The following is a 14770-nucleotide window of genomic DNA, read 5'->3' on the forward strand; positions in this document are numbered from 1 at the left end:
AGATGTCTCCAACACAGGAATAAGTTGGTAATCTTTATTGGTAGTACAAAGAAAACAAGACCTCCAGCTACTTCTCCAGCTCCAATGTCTTATCTGTCCCACTTCAAAGAACAACATTCTATTAACCTAGCAGCAGCTTAACATTCTACCATGAGTAAATACCCACATATCTCCCTCCTTACATAGAACAATAATGGAAACATAATTAAAAAAGCATAATCTTCAAATTACATGCGGAAAACACATAATATGAAAGAACTTAAAGAGCATGGCATTTAGAAACATTACCACAACTCCAAGCAAAGTCATCCGTTAAGATAAGAAAATTTTTCTTTACACTTTTTACTTGTATAGGTTGAGTAAATTTACTCTCTCCCTTAGTAACAATTCCTTGTCGTCTTACTACAACCCAATCATCCTCTTTTATATCCGAATCCTTAACTCCTTTTCTTAGGTTGTAGTAACTTGTGGCCACTCTCTGTTGTTTCTCTACACCATCTTCTACTGCAGCACGATCCACCCACACACTCTTTATTTTTTAGCCACCCAGGAACTTCTTTCACACCTGGCTCACGCCCTTTAAGAGAAACAAACGGGGGAACTCCAGTTATAGAATGTGGTGTAACTCTATATGACCACACTCATTTTTTAAGTTCCTCAGACCATGCCAATCCATTCGCTATTGAAAGTTGAATGCTGTCCATTAATAAACAGTTGATCCTTTCAACTAAACCATTTGCTTGCGGCCTGAACAAAGCAACCCTCTCATGATTAATTCACATTTTACATAAAAACTCTTTAATTCTTCTAGAAACCAACTGAATTCCATTGTCCGACACCAATGTTTTCGGTATCCCTTCATTCATGAACACTCTTTCCATGAAACCAATTACTTTTTCTGTCTCAATGCAACCAATAGACTCTACAACAAACCATTTAGGATGGTAATCCAGAAGAACCATTAAAAACTTGCTTCAAGATCCCAACCTGGAAATCGGACCAAGAAAATCAATTGCTAGCTTTTCCCATGGACGTTTGAGAAATTCCATACCAGCAAGAGGAGGTTGCTTAACAACTATTGTTTTGTCACTCCTGGCACACGTGTAACATTCCTTGACAAGTTCTTCAATATCATTGTCCATTCCTGGCCACCCGAACGATTGCTGGATTCGCCTCTTGGTCATATTCCTACCTAAGTGACCTTTGTGCGCTATATTCATTATCTTACTCCTCAATTTAGTCGGTGGTACCAATTTGTTCCTTCTCCATAACTTTCCTTCATTAACACTCAACTCAGCTTCAATGTGATAAAAGCTTCTAAAACGAACATCATCACAATATTTCTTAGTCCATTCTTCTGATACACAACTCATGACCTGAAGCAACAACTCATCATCCGACATACCATTGTCCCATTCTTCTTTATCAAACGCTTGTTCCTCATTGCATCTAATCACATCCACTCCTTCCTCCAGATCCTCCCTGGCAACATCCACTGGCATTCTAGATAGATAATCAGCTACCATATTTTTCAAACCTTTCATATACTCCATCTCAAAATTGTACTCAAGTACTAATAAAATCCACCTAGAAATTCTGGGGGTCACATTACCTTCCAATCCTCTCCCACCTTTAAACAAGTGAACTAGGGGTTTGTGATCGGTGCGAACCCTGAGTAGCAAACCCCAAACAAAATATCGAAAATGTTTAATACCCCAAAGCATACTAGAGCGTCTCTCTCAATCACAGAATGTGAGGTTTCTGCTCCCTGAAGTCTTCTTGACGCAAAACAAATAATCTTTTCCACTCCATCACACATACGGCCCCAATTCCCACCGCACTAGCATCGGTAGTGACAAAAGTGTTAGCCATGACATTGAAATGTCCAAGAGTAGGTGCATGTAAAATGCCACTCTTTACACATTTAAACTCTTTCTCGTACACTTCATTCCACTCAAATGCAACTCCATTTTTCGTTAACAACCTCAAAGGTTCCACTATTTCGGAGAACCCACTAATGAATTTAGAACAGTACTCGGCAAGTCCCAGGAAGGACTTCAACTGATCCTTGTTGAGAGGAGTAGGGGCATTATTAATTGCAGAGACAATACTTTTCTTTGGTTTTATTCCTGACCCTGATATTTCGTGTCCTAAATAGGTCACAGAATCTCTTTTCAATTGACATTTTTCATTTTATATAGTCAACCCATGACTTTCCATACGTGTGAAAACCTTATCATGATGGTCACAGCTCTTCACTACAATTAGTACATCATCTTAAAAACATAAGATATTGTCCATATCACCAAAAATCTGCTGCATGACTCTTTGAAACACCCCTGAGGCGGACGCCAACCCAAGCGGCATCCTACGGTAGCGAAATGCCCACAGCGGTGTTACAAATGAGGTGAGGTGCCTAGATTGCTTGTCCAATTTGATTCGGTTATATGCAGCAGACATATCTATAACACTGAAAATTACACCTCCACCCATAGCTGTTAACATTTCAGATATATTCGGCAGTGGTTGCCTATCAACCCAAATGTTTCTATTAAGATCGCGCAAGTCAACACATAGACAAATTTTGTTTCCACCATCCTTTGGCGTGACTACAATGGGTGCGAGCCATTCAGAAGCCTCTATAGGATCAATGATGTTCTGCTTTAACAATTTGTTGAGTTCTTCATGAAGGGGACCTCTCATTAGATAAGGTGCATTTATTACCTTGTGAACCACTGGTACTGCATTTTTCTTCAGGATTATTTTATGAGAGAAATTTACCAATTTCCCCAATTTATCAGAGAAAACATTGGAAAATATATCCATAATACCAGTCTCATACCTGTCAACCTTAAGAATAGGTAAAGATTTAACTGGTTCAGATGTGTTAAGATGAACCATAATCCCTAAATCCTTTTGATGACGCCAACCTAACAAATTGGAACCCTGTTTCGTCAGATACACTCGTCCATGCACTTTTCTACCTGAAAAACTTATTATCATCCATTTAAGTCCCAAAATGTCTATGGTCTTTCCACCTTAACCAACAGCTTTAATGTCAGGTGTATCCCAGGAATTCACATTACTCTCATCAACCCAGTCTTCAAAATACATGTCTTTGGATAACAACATATATAGGCTACCCGAGTCAACCAACATTCTGACATCCTTAGTATCAAAGTTTATAATGCAGTGTGGCTTCTCAAGTTTATCAGAGCTTTCAGTTGGCACATCAACCATAGAACTACTTTGGTTTCCTCCAGGACATAGACTTAGCTAGGGTCATACCAGATAATTGAAACAAAAATGGGCCAACTGATCACAACAGGGTACTTTTCTGATGGGAGGGGGAGCCTAACATTGGAGAAACATGGGGTCCCGTTTTCAATCATGCAGCCCAAACTGGACAGGAAGGGAGATTAGAGGCAAACTGATGGGACTGACATTCTTTTGGGCAGCGTATATGGCCTCAATCCAGATAAAGCAGCATTTTACTAAGACAGTGCAGAATCCCGTTTGCTAGGAATGCCCCTGGTGCTGGGAGAGGACTACAACTGTAAGTTGGTATTGACTATGATCATTCATGGCCACCTATATCAGGGACACTGGTGGAGAGGGATCCACAAATCCTGGTTGCCTGGTTTGTGTTTGGGGTCTCAAATGAAGATATGCACACCGCAAAATGAGAGAGTTCTTTTTTAACTTTCCTGTGCACAACTTATCTACTAGATTGTACTGTATACTATGTTTGACTCCCCTTCAATTCAAATGGGAATACATAGACAAAATCCAATTGGGCCACAACCCATTACTGATGGACATGACATGAGGAAGTAAACCTTGGCATTCCTGACTTGGTGACTACAAAGTACAAGGCTAGAAGGTTGAGACGTTAGGTGAATCAATTCAGCATTATTGCCAAGTAAACAAGGGCACAACCTCCAATGCTTTGATTGCATGGGAAGCCATAAAATGGCAGCCAGGAGCGTCATAGAATGAGAACTGAAACCACTAGATAGAACATTGAACAGGCAGTTGTTGAATGTCCTCCTAGCCACCAATGACTGATGACAGTTAGAGAAGAATACACTACATTGACGGGAAGTCTATGCCGCCGTAATATTATTTCATGCGTAGAGTGCACAAATACTGAGATAAATAGGTCAGGTTAGTTCCTTACGTTGTTAATTAAACCTGAGCAGGGAGGTTTGCTAGCAACACAAATATATGATGGGCAGGGGGCTAAATACACTTGCAAACCAAATTAGCACTGCATTCTTAGAAATTTTCACTGATCTACATAGGAAACATGATGCATAGGCTGCTGATGAGTTGTTCTCCTACCTGGACAAAAGGATTCTGTCTCAGACCCACAGAAATGTTAGGAAGCCCTGAACCAACTGGTGACAGAGATGGAGGTGAAAGACTCAGAATTAACTCCTGGACGTGATGGTCTGTCTATATGGACATACTGGCAACATGTTTGGTGGCCATGTACTCCATGATACTAGATTGAGGTTATCTCCCGGAGACAACCAGGGAAGCGCAAATCATCTCTCTGCTCAAGCGATACAATGAACCTATGGACAGTGCCTGTGGCCAGCCCTTGTCCATGCTAAAGTCAGACTACAGGATTCTGAGCAAATTTTTAACCAATACCTTAGGTGTCCTCATGTACCTAATCTGCTAACCACCCACATCCACATCAACAAGGCCCCAACAAACTAAGTGACAAAGACAAAAGTAACCCATGCTGCAAAAGGTTCCCATGCTGCGAAAAAGGGTCCTTCTTGTCTCTGCTCAGTTCCTTAGTATAAAGTATCATGATTGCACATGTTCCTGTCTCATAAGGCAGCCCAAATCCCACTGAGATATTGGTACAAACAGAGGAAATGAAAGCCACGTCACTGCCAAAGGGAGAAGCTAAGCACGCCATAACTGCCTCAGGGTCATTTTCACAAATACACTTGGCTGAGAGGCCCCAACTGGTATGTCTGATCACTGGTCTGCAGAGAACTATGGGACCATTGCTGCCAAAGATTGGTGAGACCAAGCAGATGTCACCAGCAAGTTCACTTGACAAACTCTGACCTGGATGAACCTGCTGCAGCGGCTCCTATAAAGAAAAGACCCTGCCATACAGCCTGAACTGCAAAGTAACTTATGAACAATTAGATGCATGGTTTAACCTGCATGTGAGGATAGAGACTAATGCATGTGGCAAGACTGCAGGCCTTATGCTGTTCTTTGCATTCAAGAAACATGGTGTTTAGACACTGTCTTCATTGAAGGTTTTGCAAACTATTTTACTCCAGCTATACCAGGATCTATGGGCAGGGTTAAAAAAGTCCTAATTGTCCTAGTGTCCTTACATTTCCTGGACAGGTTCTGTGAATGAACTTGGACTTTCCCTACTACCAAATGTTTCTAACAAAATGTTTAACAGAGTATATGCTATTGGTTAACATTTATAATAATGTCTTTGATGCCAACAACTCTGCCATTGCAAAAGCACAACACGAGGATATTGGGCGAAGTCGGAATAGTTAAAATGATAGCTACACTATTGTTTGGATCAGGGACCTTAACACAAATTAGAACATTGGAATGTTGGTAGCTCCATTGAAAACAATGGAATGCTCCGGGCTTATAATGGCTGGTATAAGCCTTGATCTCCAACATTCCAATGTTTCTTTGTTCACAGTTCTGTCTGTGAACAAAGGCTTCAGGGAGCCTGAGGGGATTCCAATCCCTTCACGCCCCCATAAGGCTGTGTTTTTTTTTGTAAGAACATTCTGCCCTCTAGTGGCAGATGTTCTAATAGCCTTATAGACCTTCGTAGTTGGGCTATACCGGCTATTAAAGTCCCTCTCCCTTGTTAAAGGCCCGAGCCGTAGAGAGGGCCTTTAATAGCCGGTATAGCCCTCTACGGCAGGCTATAAGACTATAGTATTGTCATTTGTCACCTGCGATGTCGTCTGGTTTGCTAAGCATCTGCTTACACATTTTGATCAAAGACCACTTAGCGATGAACTTGTTGAAACATAATTTGACTTTTGCTTTCGACTCTTTAACTAGCAGCTAAGGTGTGACCCTAACATTTGAGGGAAATGGTTGTTTTAGTTTCATTGATTTTATTCTTTTTCACAAAATCGTAGGCAATGGATGAAAGAGTTTCTATTATTAGACTCTCCCCTGAACAATCCTGAACATATTGCCATTTCAGTCAGTCACAAAGGTCAAGGTGACATCCCACTTACCATCTCTGTTGCGCAGAATGTAGATTCTTGAAGTTTGTGATGAGAGAATCTGGATTTCATTAACCCCTTGCATGCTGATGATGGCCGGGAGCCGTCATGGCACACAGTGCTCGTGTGCTGATGACGGCTCCCGGCCGTCATGACTCCATCCGCGATAGGAATGTGCCGCACAGGCGCAGAATCGCGGCAGCATGCAAGGGGTTAAAGACACAGAGGCTAGCATTATGCATCAACCTTTTATTCCACCACTCCTTGCAGCACTTAGAAGTAACACATCTTCAAACAAGAAACTTCTAGAACATAGAATGTCCAAACACTATAAACTCCCGAACACAGTAGCCATCTTTCTCTTTTACGCTGCTCCTGAAGAAAACACTTGAACTCCAAACTCTCACTGAACTTCTTCAAAATTTCCTTTACTGGGCATCTGAAAAAAAAAATTTAAAACAATTGAGCACCATCAAAATATTACAGTCTGGAATATCAAAATAACCTATAGACACCACAACCCACCACGAAGGGAGGGTGGGGGCTGATAATGCTAGCCTCCATGTCTTTCATGAAATCCAGATTTTCTCATCACAAACTTGGAGAATCTACATTTCAAGGCAAGACCAGAGGCTATCATTATGCATGTTCAAAGCTGTGACAAGACCACAGACGACACATGCCCCAAAGGTTTCAGATAAAACTTTGCAAAAACATCCGCACTTGACCAATCAGCTGCACACTGCATGCAATCTTCCACCAGATAAGAAAGCCTTACTCGCCATTGCACCTCTAACAGAATGAGCACCAAACTCATCCAAATTGACACCTGCTTCAGACATTCCAAATCTCACCCACCTAGCAATAGTAGCTAAAGTTACTGGTTTAAATGGTTTAACAAAAAAATTAATTATTGATCATCTCCATCCCTCCTAAATTCACTTATTTTAGCTTCATACTCCTTTAAGCACATTGCCACACATAATTTCAGATGCTCCACAAATCTAGGATAAAAAATTGAACTCAACATACATTTAGTCCTTTTAGTTACACTAAAAAGAACCCCATCTGGAGTAAAACATCTATTACGAATATATAAAGCCCTTACATCTGAAACTCTCCTAAAAGGAATGAGACACAAAAGACTTGCTAATTTCCCAGACAACTGCTTTAAGAGTCAAGTATCTATTGGAAGGCCAATTCTCAAACAAATTTAAAATCTTATTAACATCCCACATGCCATTATATCTAGGCTTAGGTGGCCTTCTTAACTTTATTCCTTTTAATACTCTGCAAATCACAGGTTCTCTACCAATCGAACAACCTCCAACTAAACAATGACCTGCTGCAACAGCTGATCTATAACAATTAATAGCCCTATACCTTAAACCTTTAGCAAACAATACTGTCAAAAAAGTTGCCAATTCTATGGCAGAGGCCTCCACGGGATCCAAACCCCTTTCCAAGCACCAACAAGACCACTTCCTCCAGACTCCCAAATATCGTTTCCTGGTCCCTGGAGCCCATGATTCACTGAGCAATTCCTGAGCCTACGCCAACAGCTTTCCAAACTGGTCTTCTCTCCTGATATCCTCCAAACAAGAAGGCTCAAGGCCCCTTCCATAACCAAAGGATGATACATCCCTCGTTCTCCTATTAGCACATCCTCTGAATCTTGGACCAACAGAGGGTCTTCTACCGCTGTCTCCAAAAGACCTGGAAACCAAGCTTGACCAGCCCAGAATGGCGTCACCAACACCAACTTGCACTTCTGTCTCCTCACCATCAATAATACTCTCTGTATCATTGCAAACGGGGGAAAGCATAACACCAATCCTTCTTTCAATTCTGCTGAAATGCATCCACTTCCTCCGCTAGTGGATCCGGCCTCCAACTGTAGTACCGATCCAACTGATAAGTTAGCCTCAACGCATACAGATCCACCTCCAATGGACCCCAGACCTTTACAATTCTCTTGAAGATCTGAATATTCAGTTTCCAATCGCTGTAATCCCTTAAAAATCTCGAATTCCAATCCGCCGCAACATTGCTTTTGCCTGAAAAATACTCTGCCTTCAATCCAATTTTCTCCTCTAAACAAAAACTCCAAATTTCCTTTACTGACTGAGACAGATTCTTTGACCTGCTTCCACCCAATTAATTTATATAACGGACTGCTGAAACATTGTCCATCTTTAATAACACATTGAAATTCTTCAATCTCCTTCCAAAACTCTTTAAGGCATAAAGCCCTGTTTTCATCTCTAAACCATTTATATGCACTGACTTCTCCTCCAAAGACTGTCTTCCTCCAGTTTCTTGTCCCTCCAGACAAGCTCCCCAACCAAGGAGGCTTGCATCTGTCTCCAACACAAAATCTGTGCAAATTCCAAAAATCGCACGACCGTTCCACGCCTCCAAATTCTCCAACCACCACTCTAACTCCTCCCAAGCCTCTTCTGAAATAAAAACCTGATCTCCATACCAATGACCCTTCCTGAGTGCATCTACCTTCAACCGCTGTAAAGCTCTGTAATGAAGTGGACCCGGGAAAACCGCCTGAATGGAAGAAGAAAATAATCCTATCACTCTCGCCAAGGCCCTCAAATTCACCATATCCTTTTTCAAAACACTCTTCACCTCTGACTTTATCTTTTTCACCTTCTTCTCCGGTAAACTTAAACATTTTTCTACAGTGTTGACATTGAAACCCAAAAATTCCAAACATTGAGTCGGAACTAAAACAGACTTTTCCTTGTTTACCACAAAACCCAGATTTTCCAAAAGTTCCATACAAGACGTATGTATGTATGTATGTATAGGCATTTATATAGCGCACTACTTACCCGTAGGGTCCCAAGGCGCTTCGACCGCTGCGAAACCCTTCCTGGCTTCCCTGAAAGATGGTCCCTTAATGGGTATCTCCAGGGTGAGACCAGGCATCCCCGGCGGTCTGGTGGGGCCGTTAGTGAAGATGAGGCAAGCTAATGCCCAGAGTTGCCGAGTGTGATCGCTGATCAGAGTGGGCACCGAGGCGAGAGAATTATCGAGTCCGCTGACCTTGGTCCAGAAACCTGCCGCGCCGGGAATCGAACCCTGGTCCCGGGCCGTCCTCTGCTCTCGGGTCTGCCGCCTCTAACCAGTGAGCCACACTACTTCACTACACTTGAATCCTCAATTTCTCTTGACTCTGAGACATAATTAGAAAATCGTCTAGATACAAAATCATTCGAACAAACCTCTCTCTCAGAAACTTCGCGCAGGTCTTAATACCTTCGTGAAACACCAAGGTGCTGATGCCAAACCAAAAGGAAGAGAAGTAAACTGGTACAAACGACCCATCCATCTGAATTGAAGAAAACTTCGACTTTCTACTGCAATAGGAATCGTGAAGTAAGCATCCTTTAGATCCAACTTCACTAACCAATCCTTTTCCTGCAAGATATCTCTTAAAAGATGGATTCCCTCCATCTTGAAATGCCTGTATACCACAAATTGATTCAAACACCTCAAATTTATCACCGGCCTCCAACCTTTCCCTTTTTTCTCCACTAAAAATATTGTGCTTACAAAGCCTTTGCACTCTTCTGGAACTTCTTCTATTGCTCCTTTCCTCAACATTTCCAAAACTTTCATGCTCACAATTTCTTTTAAATCCCCATTGAAAACTAGTTGATTTGGTTCTTTCATTTGAAATGGCAGATCCACCAACTCCACCACATAGCCTTTTACAACTTCCAAAACCCAGTTGTCTCTTGTTATCTTTGTCCAATTCCCTTCGAAAAATCTCAACCTTCCCCCTACCTTGTCTGGGGAAAAAACTAATTTGTCTTCATACTTACTATGTGATGTTTGAGCAAACTGTGCTCTTTCCCTTGGCTGCCGCCCTCTTCTCGAAGCTCTTCCTCTCTGCGGGAAAAATCCAGTTGCCGACTGGAATCCTCCGAATGCAGCTCTACCATATGACTGATATTGTGCCCTTGAGAATCCTCAGCCAGGGAAACGGGCCCTTCCCCCGGCCCTGTCAAAAACACCTCTATTAAAGACCCTTTTCAGATTAGATTGAGCCTTATCTAAGCTTGTAAAGGTAGCAACGTGTTTTCCTACCTCTTTCACGAAGCATTCAACAAACAGATATCCTTTTGGATCATCCGAAGGCTCTTTCCTTGAAAAGTCAGCCAATTTCGGGCTAATTCTCAAAAGGATTCCTTTTCTTCTCTCTGATATTAAGGCAGCGTTTGCTTTTCCCAACAAGCAAACTGCCCTCTGAGACCAACCTCTTAGAAGGTCTAAATCAACCTGAACCTTCTTCATTTTGGCCTGCTCCGCCATATCAAGTATTCTAGCTAACAGGCCCAAAACGTCCAACAACCTATCCTCACATTGCTTAAGAGCTTTGTCAATACCTTTACGAGGATCACGACCCAACTTAAAAAGAAAACTAATAAGATCTGGGTCCAATTCTGGAGTCAAACAAGACTTCCCTTCTACCACAGGTCGCGAACACTCAGCTTTCATGACAGCCCTGGCTTACTTTTCCAAAGGCTTCCATATACAAATTTTGATCAATTCCGCAACATGAGGCAGCGGCCACCAATCACCGCTCCTAGGATGTCTAATCAGTTCAGGACTGAACATCTCCTCACCTTGAGGATCTTTCACTAAACCCTTTTCCTTCCTTTCCTTGTCCACTTTGTCTCTGTCCATGTCCCATCCATCATCATCATAATTGTCAAGAATGAATTCATCTCCTTCATTCTCACTATTGTCATCTGAAACCTCATCATGAGATTCTTCAAGATCTATTGTGCCGCAAGGGACACCCTCTTTTGTTGCGCGTTGGACACCTTCATCTCTTGTAGCGTTTGAGCCACCATTCCCTTTCAAAAACCTAATATCTACATCAATATTCTTAACCTTCTTTGTTCTTTTACCTTTTTTCCAAACCTTGCTACTCTCTTCTTCATTCACTGACCAATATTCTTCCTCTGAATCATTAATAATTTTCCTTTTTCTTTTTAAAACACTCCTAATTACATCTTGCATAGAATTTTTAATTTTCTCTTGAACCATCTTTCTCAAATTAGGCTCCCCTGACCCTTCACCTTGTGCCTCCACATTTACTTACATGTCTTAAAATAATCCAACCTTAAAAAATCAAACTTCCAAAACACACCAGATAATTTCCTCTCAAGCGAGATCCTTTTAAATGTTTTCTGTCAAAGAAACTACTGCTCGAATGACAGTTTCAACTGTCAAATCGATCGCGTCGCAAAAACCACTGTTTTGTGCACTAGTCCTCACTCAAGATGGCCGCCATGCGACATCACGCACGCATGCGCGATGACGCATCCTGCACCATCTTCTCTTCCAAAACAATACTCATTTAAGCTCCGAATGTCTACCCCGTCTCGCGGACCCCGTCAGAACCTTCACGAGCCGCAGCGAGACGAGTAAGTACCCTCACGAGCTCGTTTGAAATAACGGATCGCTACTAAAAAATTACACGATTTAAAAACCTAATTAATAAAACCCCAAGAAACAAACCAATGAACTTGCCCTCATCTAAGCACCAATAGATTTAAACCCGAAAATTGGGTTAAACACGAACTAAATCATAAACACTCAAAATTCCTTCACATTTAATAATAAAATCAGAAATCACACTCACTGATAAAAACCATATTAAAATCTAAATACCACAGACATTTTAACATAGAAATTGATTCCATAAAAATAGCATTCACAGAGAATAACACAGGTTATACTTATCTGCAAGGAGCAGCAAAATAAAAGAGGAAGATGGCTGCTGTGTTCGGGAGTTTATAGTGTTTGGACATTATATGTTCTAGAAGTTTCTCGTTTGAGGATGTGTTACTTCTAAGTGCTGCAAGGAGTGGTGGAATAAAAGGTTGATGCATAATGATAGCATCTGGTCTTGCCATGAAATTAACAAAAGGATCATGATGACCTGGACCAAAGTTGATAAGGATGTTTTCCTATTGAACCTGTTGGTCTCAACTTAACCTGAATAATCTTTGACATGTCTGGAGGAGACTATAAAGGGGGGGTGGCAATATTCAACAGTTTTAGCAGGATCTGTGGGAAACCTGAGGCATTGCTTACTGTTGCAAAGGGAATTCCCACCAACAAACAAATGGGATGGTTTGTTCTTAACTGTAATAAGGACCAATTACTGAAAACAATCAAAGCAGTACCAAGGGATCCAGAGCGGGTACACATCCATAGAGCAATGTTTGAGAAGGCTCTTCTGGACCAAATTTTTTTTATAAGACAGGAAGTATATCAATTGCTAACTATGGCCAGTAAGCTTAAGGAAAGCAAATTGTTTTGGCAAATAACGAATTATAACTATTCAGAGAAACATCATCAGACTGCAATTGATACAGTGAGTTCCCCTGGGGTCTGGGTTAGACAACTTACTCAACTCAATTCAGACACAGTTCATGGGTAGGGCCCCTCTTTGATTGAAAAACAAACAACAACAGTTAAAGCCACTAAGGGCCAGATGTAGGTGGCCAAATACCGGTCGGTAACAGCCGATTTTGGCCGTTACCGACCGGTATTTGGAGTTTTAGATGTAGGGGGCCTTAAAAATTAGCAATTCGGTAAATTTACCGAATCAGTACATTTACCGATTCTGTAAATTACTGAATCTGTAAATTTACCGATTCTGTAAATTACCAATTCGGTAAATTTACAGAATCAGTACATTTGAGATGTAGGTGGCACTGAAAACAGTGCCACAGGCCTTAAAGATTTGTTATTTACCACCAACTACTAGTTAGTGGTAAATAACGAATACCTGTGTATATGCAAATCTATTCATGTACACCTGTGCCATGTGGCACAAATACATGCCCTAAGGGCATGTATGTATGTCACATGGCACACAAGCCTTAATCAGGGGTGCAACAGGCTGTCAAAGTGACACCCTGCCACCCTTGACTATTCGGTAATTTTACTTAATCGGTATTTACCGATTCGGTAATTTCCATTGATTAGGAATCAATGGCAATTACAGAATCGGTAAATACCAATTTGGTAATTGATACCGAATATTTACCTACATGGCATTTACCGATTTGTAAATACCGAATCGGTAAAATTCGGTATTTACGAACCAGTAAATGCCATTTACCTACATCTGGCCCTCAGACTCTTTTCCAACCCATTTGTGGTTCGGAGATCAAAGTGAATGATGTGACTGAGACCATCAATAGATGCCCTGTTGGGAAAGCCCCGGGGCCAGATGGGACCCTGAGAAATCACTTTAGAGCAGACATATACGAGTGGGCTCCCATCCTTACAAATGTTCTTATGGCCTCCTTAATGTTAGCAAAAACAACAAGTGATGGACTGAATGTGGATCAATGTCACACACTCCCCCAGTCAAAAGATCTGGGCCCAAATCCATCGTTTTTTGCACTCCACACCACCCTGGGTTAGACAATGGCGATATGCAAATCAGCTCTGACCCTGTTGCCCCATGGGAACAGTCCAGTCCGAACTACAAAAGCCATGTCCTTCCCAGAACGGAATCAAGCATCCGAGGACCGGACCGGTTTCGAGGTAACACCTCTCATCAGCCCGGCTAGCTTGACTCCAGTGGTGTGGAGTGCCTGGGACCCACGTCTGGGCATCCCCAGCGCACTTAGGGCGGCAATTGCAAAAACAACAAGTGATGGACTGAATGTGGATCAATGTCACACACTCCCCCAGTCAAAAGATCTGGGCCCAAATCCATCGTTTTTTGCACTCCACACCACCCTGGGTTAGACAATGGCGATATGCAAATCAGCTCTGACCCTGTTGCCCCATGGGAACAGTCCAGTCCGAACTACAAAAGCCATGTCCTTCCCAGAACGGAATCAAGCATCCGAGGACCGGACCGGTTTCGAGGTAACACCTCTCATCAGCCCGGCTAGCTTGACTCCAGTGGTGTGGAGTGCCTGGGACCCACGTCTGGGCATCCCCAGCGCACTTAGGGCGGCAATTGCAAAAACAACAAGTGATGGACTGAATGTGGATCAATGTCACACACTCCCCCAGTCAAAAGATCTGGGCCCAAATCCATCGTTTTTTGCACTCCACACCACCCTGGGTTAGACAATGGCGATATGCAAATCAGCTCTGACCCTGTTGCCCCATGGGAACAGTCCAGTCCGAACTACAAAAGCCATGTCCTTCCCAGAACGGAATCAAGCATCCGAGGACCGGACCGGTTTCGAGGTAACACCTCTCATCAGCCCGGCTAGCTTGACTCCAGTGGTGTGGAGTGCCTGGGACCCACGTCTGGGCATCCCCAGCGCACTTAGGGCGGCAATTGCAAAAACAACAAGTGATGGACTGAATGTGGATCAATGTCACACACTCCCCCAGTCAAAAGATCTGGGCCCAAATCCATCGTTTTTTGCACTCCACACCACCCTGGGTTAGACAATGGAGATATGCAAATCAGCTCTGACCCTGTTGCCCCATGGGAACAGTCCAGTCCGAAC

Source organism: Lissotriton vulgaris, chromosome 4_1 (assembly GCF_964263255.1).
Source record: "Lissotriton vulgaris chromosome 4_1, aLisVul1.2, whole genome shotgun sequence".
NCBI classification, from domain to species: domain Eukaryota; kingdom Metazoa; phylum Chordata; class Amphibia; order Caudata; family Salamandridae; genus Lissotriton; species Lissotriton vulgaris.